General features: G+C 51.9%; 1 pseudogene across 1 annotated transcript; it reads right to left on the bottom strand.

Moving 5' to 3' along the window:
* Positions 1 to 3756: 3756 nt before the first annotated feature.
* Positions 3757 to 4435, bottom strand: LOC116540632 (annotated as a pseudogene). Its single transcript, XR_004264528.1, has one exon. The product of XR_004264528.1 is annotated as a cytochrome c oxidase subunit 4 isoform 1, mitochondrial-like (transcript).
* Between the last annotated feature and the right edge of the window lie 1578 nt (positions 4436 to 6013).

The following is a 6013-nucleotide window of genomic DNA, read 5'->3' as shown; positions in this document are numbered from 1 at the left end:
AGGCGGGTGGATCACGAGGTCAAGAGATCGAGACCATCCTGGTCAACATGGTGAAACCCCGTCTCTACTAAAAATACAAAAAATTAGCTGGGTATGGTGGCGCGTGCCTGTAATCCCAGCGACTCAGGAGGCTGAGGCAGGAGAATTGCCTGAACCCAGGAGGCGGAGGTTGCGGTGAGCCGAGATCGCGCCATTGCACTCCAGCCTGGGTAACAAGAGCGAAACTCCGTCTCAAAAAAAAAAAAAAAGAAAGAAAACTACTATTGCAACTTTTTAGTGGGAGGTAAACTGAATACAGTGGATCTGAATGATTTCTTTTTTAATGAAAGAGGACAATAATAGAATAAAAAATGTGAGAATGTTTGGCTGGGAGCAGTGCCTCATGGCTGTGATCCCAGCACTTAGGGGGGCTGAGTCGGGTGGATCACCTAAGATCAGGAGTTCAAGAGCAGCCTGGCCAACATGATGAAACCCTGTCTCTACTAAAAATACAAAAATTAGCCGGGTGTGGTGGCATGCGCCTGTAACCCCAGCTACTCAGGAGGCTGAGGCAGGAGGATCGCTGGAACCCAGGAAGTGGAGGTTGCAGGGAGCTGAGATCATGCCATTGCACCCCAGCCTGGGTGACAGAGCAAGACTCTGAAAAAAGGGAAGGAAGGAGGGAGGAAGGGAGGGAGGGAAAGAAGGAAATGTCAGAATGTAATTTTTGAACTTTTTATTGAAGTGCAGCGTACCTCCAGAGAAGCGCAAAACCCTTGCATTCTTGCAGTTAATATACCCAGTACCCAGATCAAGAAACAGAAAATAACCAGCACCCCAGAACCCCACCCTCGAAATATAATTTTTTTTTTTTTGGGACGGAGTTTCGCTCTTGTTACCCAGGCTGGAGTGCAATGGCGCGATCTCGGCTCACCACAACCTCTGCCTCCTGGGTTCAGGCAATTCTCCTGCCTCAGCCTCCTGAGTAGCTGGGATTACAGGCACGCGCCACCATGCCCAGCTAATTTTTTGTATTTTTAGTAGAGACGGGGTTTCACCGTGTTGACCAGGATGGTCTCGATCTCTTGACCTCGTGATCCACCCGCCTCGGCCTCCCAAAGTGCTGGGATTACAGGCGTGAGCCACTGCACCCGGCCCTCGAAATATAATTTTTAAAGAGGTTTTATTATACATCTTTTAGCATGCCCTTTATATACATGGTTTATTTTTAACTTTCTGACCCCCTTGCCCTCCTGCCAGAATATACACTCCACCACAGCAGGGGTTTTGTTCTAGACACAGGCAGCTAGAACAACGCTGGGCACAAAGCAGGTGGCACAGACACCTGTCACATGAATGAGCGTGCGGCACAGGTAGTAAAGGCGTTGCTTCTGCGGCGTTTTGGTGTCGTCATCGTATCCACACAGGAGTGCTCTCCATCTTAAAGTCCATTTCTTTCTGCAGGTCACAGTCAAGAATTCTGAGAGCCAGTGCTATGGCTTGAGAAGGTCAAACTAGCTAAGATTCAGGCCGGGGAGACCAGCTTGGGCTAAGAACAATACACGACCAGCCTCGGGCTTCCGGAACCTCGGCGTGCGGCAGAATCACCTGGGCTTCTTGGTGAACTGTACATTCTGATTCAGCAAACTGGGGGGGGATGCTGAGATCCAGCATTTCCGTCAAGCTTCCCAGGGACTACAGGTGCCGGAAGTCTCAGCGCACCACACACAGGAGCCACGCAGGAAGCTGTAGAAATGCTGCCGTCCAGGCCACACCGTAGAGCCGTGACATTGGAATCTTTTGGATGAGGCTTGGCATCTTCATTTTATTGTTTTGCTTTTATTTATTTTTATTTTTGTAGAGACAGGGTCTCAAGATGTTGCCCGGGCTGGTCTCGAACTTTTGGGCTCAAGCGCTTCTCCTGCCTCAGCCTTCTCAACGTGCTGGAATTATGGGCGCGAGCTGCCCAGCCAGCCTTGGCAGCGTTTTTTATTTTTTTTGAGACGGAGTCATACCCTGTCGCCCAGGCTGGAGTGCAATGGTGCAACCTTGGCTCACTCACTGCCACCTCCAGTTCCCAGGTTCAAGCGCTTCTCCTGCCTCAGCCTCCCAAGCAGTTGGTATTACAGGCGTGAACCACCACAGCCGGCTAATTTTTGTATTTTGAATAGAGATGGGGTTTCACCATGTCGGCCAGGCTGGTCTTGAACTCCTGACCTCAGGTGATCCACCTGCCTCAGCCTCACAAAGTGCTGGGATTACAGGTGGGAGCCACTGTCTTCGTTTTTAAAAGCTCCCTGGCTGAGTCCGACCTGCTACCTGAAGTGGAGGTGCTTGGCTGCAATGCAAACTCCACAGCGGGGAGGAGGAGGCGGCTTTGCTCCCAAGCGCACCCCCAGGGCCTAGAATGGGGCAGGAAAGTGAGGGGTGGGATCAGGACCATCTGACCTGACAGAACACACCGTTTCTGAGTCAGGAAGAGCTCATTTACCTTTTAGCGGAGGTGAAGCGAGGGTTTTCTGAAGGGATTCGTAGGCGTGGTGCGTGTCTGCTGACCCCGGCCACACGCTCCCAGGACCGGGAACAGAATGTGCTTTCACCCTATTGCCAAGTCCCAGGTGCTGGCGCTGCCAAGGGGGCTGTGCTCACATGCCCCCGAGCAAGTCGGTTTTCAGAACCTTACTAGGCCATTGGGAGGAGGCACTGCCAGCTGCTCCCACACCCCGGCCCCCTCTGCCCACCTAGAGCAAGAGCCAGACAGCCACGAGATGACAAACCCTGAGGTCATCAGGGGCTGTTCTGAGCCGAGCGTCCTGGGCCCCGGTGCCCCCTGGCGGACACCTGGCGTTGTGGCTGGTAACCAACAAATGAGCCCGTGAGTCGAGTCACCCCTGGTCTGTGCGTGTTCAGGCTGTCAGGCACGCTCACACCAGACGGGGCCTCATACACACAAGCAAGAAACCTCTAGCGCGGCGCGGCAGCTCACGCCTGGAATCCCAGCACTTGTGGGGCAGAAGCAGCAGGATCAGTTGAGCGTGGGAGTTCAAGGCTGCAGTGAACTGCACTCCAGGCTGGGTGACAGAGCATCATGGGGTCCTGGACGGAGTCTCGCTCTGCCGCCAGGCTGAAGTGCAGTGGCGCGATCCCGGCTCACTGCAACCTCTGCCTCCTGGGTTCAAGCGACTCTCCTGCCTCAGCCTCCCGAGCAGCTGGGATTACAGGTGCTGGTCACCATACCCAGATCATTTTTGTATTTTAGTGGAGATAGGGTTTTACTATGTTGGCCAACCTGGTCTCAAACTCCTAAGCTCAAGTGATCCTCCTGCCTCGGCCTTTCAGAGTGCTGGGATTACAGGTGTGAGCCACCGTGCCTGGCCAAAAAAATTAATTTTTTAAAAAGAGGCTGGCCGGGCACGGTGGCTCACACCTGTAATCCAGCACTTTGGGAGGCTGAGGTGGGCAGATCACCTGAAGTCAGGAGTTCAAGACCAGCCTGACCAACCTGGTGAAACCCCGTCTCTATAAAACAAAAAACAAAAAAAAGAGGCTAGGCACGGTGGTTCACACCTACAATCCCAGTACTTTGGAAGGCGGGACGATTGCTTGAAGCCAGCAGTTCGAGGCTGCAGTGCGGTATCATCACACCACTGCACTCCAGCCCTGAGGAACAAAGCAAGACTCTGTCTCAAAAATAAATCAATCAATAAATGAACTTCTAGTGGAGGAGCCAAGGCTCACCACATGAAGGATGGGCTCCTTTGATTCTTCACTTACTCCTTTTTTTTTTTTTTTCAGGTAAACTGGTCATTTATTAGCAGTGGTACTGTTTGGCATAACGGGTTTCCAGTACAGAGGCATGGGGTCACATGGAGGTGACAGAGCCTGGCTCGGCACAGGACAGCATCTCTCATTTCTTCCACTCCTTCTTGTCGTAGTCCCACTTGGAGGCGAGGCCATCGATGGGGTTCACCTTCAGGTCCAGCATCCTCTTGGTCTGCATGGCCACCCACTCTTTGTCAAAGGTGTGCAGGAGGGGGCCGTACACATAGCGCTTCTCCAAGATGATAAGAATTGCTGTGAAGCCGATGAAGAACATGGCAGTACCCACAACCGTCTTCCACTCATTGGAGCCCCTGTTCATCTCAGCAAAGCTCTCCTTGAACTGAATACGATACAACTCGACTTTCTCATCCATGGAGAGGCTGCTCCAGGAGGCCTTCTCCTTCTCCTTCAAGGCCTTCTGGCTGGCTGACAGGTGCCTGACATGGGCCACGTCAGGCAAGGGATAGTCACGCCGATCCACATAACTTGGGAGCGCATAGTCTTCACTCTTCACAACACTTCCATGTGCTCATACACACAGCGAGGTGGAAATTGCTTGCTTGCCAACTAGGCTAAATACCCTGGTAGCCAACATTCTGCCGTCGCTGCCCGCCGCGACTGCCCTCTACGCGCAGTGTCCCGCGACCGCACTTACTCCTCCTTTAACACCCTGAAATCTGGCTCCCCTGGAACCATGGTAGTAGGTGTAGAAAGTGTAGCAGTCACGGCTTGCCTTTAAATGTGAGGCGTTTTTCACTTCTGCACCTTTCTTCTGCCCTCGCCTTTGCTCAGATCTCTGCATTGCAGCACAGACACTGCACAGTCTCTTACTGAATGTTCCTCCTCCTGCTGCATTAGTGAGCCTCCCAGGCAAGCCCATACCTGCTACTTTTTTGGCTACCCTCTCTAGCTTGGTAAGATCATTTCCACCCACTGCCACTCCCCGACTCCCCTCCCACATCTCAGCGAATGAGGCCCGCAGGTACAGGGCTCCTGCGTCTGGCTGCCCGCCTGAGCACTGATGTTGAATTGACACTGGACTTTTGTTCCACCTTAGGAGGTAGCAACAGAACCCAAAATCTCAATTCCAGTTCTTCCCTACTCCCCTCGCTCTCTCATTGGTCCAGAAAGCAGGCTTGGGTTCTTGGCAGCCTCCTTTACCCATCTCCTTCAGCACCTAATATGCCTCCACCCTCCCGCCTCCTCTCCCAACTCACTTCCTCTCGGCTACCACTTTATTCCACTTCTAAAGAACCTGTGTCAGCCAGGCGCAGTGGCTCACACCTGTAATCCCAGCATTTTGGGAGACTGAGGCAGGTGGATCACCTAAGGTCAGGAGTTCGAGACCAGCCTGGCCAACATGGTGAAACCCCGTCTCTACTAAAAATACAAAAAATCAGCTGGGTGTGGTGGCAGTCACCTGTAATCCAAGCTACTTAGGAGGCTGAGGCAGGAGAATTGCTTGAACCCAGAAGACAAAGGTTGCGATGAGCCGAGATCACACCACTGCACTCCAGCCTGGGCAAGAAGAACATAACTGCATCAAAAAAGCAAGAAAGAGAGAAAGAAAAGAAAGAACGAACAAACCTATGTCCAAGTCCTAGCTAAGAAAGAAAGAAAAGAACGAATGAGTGAATGAACCTGTGTCCATGTCCTAGCTTCTCCATGTTCATTTTTCCAGCAGTAGTCGAGCACGTTTGGGATGCCAGACACCTACCCATGAATTGGCTTGCATGTGAGCTGGATCAAATCCTTCCCTTAGCCAGCCTCTGCGTCTAAGACATGATCCCCTCGCTGGGAGATGTAAGAATTAGCCAAGATAGCACTGTGATATTCACACCCTTGAATGGTGTTATTACAGCAAACATTGTGTAGATGACTTTGCCCACTTCAGCCCCTGTACCTCCCTGTTAATCTTCCTAAAACATCAATTTCGTCATGTCACTCCCTTACTCAAGAACTTAGCATTGCTCCCTAGTTCCCTGTAGGTGTAAGTGTTCTGCAAGTCACAGCAGCCCTTAGGGGACAATTCATCACAACAGCAGACTGAGAAATTGGAGCTAGAAGGGCCAAAAAGCCAACACACACACAAAGCCACAGTGAAGACAGGTCTATGGGTTAAAACTCAAGGAAATTCCATGTCTAGAAGACAAGGCAATCAGTATGTCAGAAATCAGGGAAGCAGGTGAAGTGGCGATACCCGTCGCCCTCA

Source organism: Sapajus apella, unplaced genomic scaffold, assembly GCF_009761245.1.
Source record: "Sapajus apella isolate SASKATOON/1434 unplaced genomic scaffold, GSC_monkey_1.0 scaffold143, whole genome shotgun sequence".
Taxonomy (NCBI): domain Eukaryota; kingdom Metazoa; phylum Chordata; class Mammalia; order Primates; family Cebidae; genus Sapajus; species Sapajus apella.
Note: the sequence above shows the minus strand (reverse complement) of the source record. Positions and strands in the feature narration are given on the sequence as shown.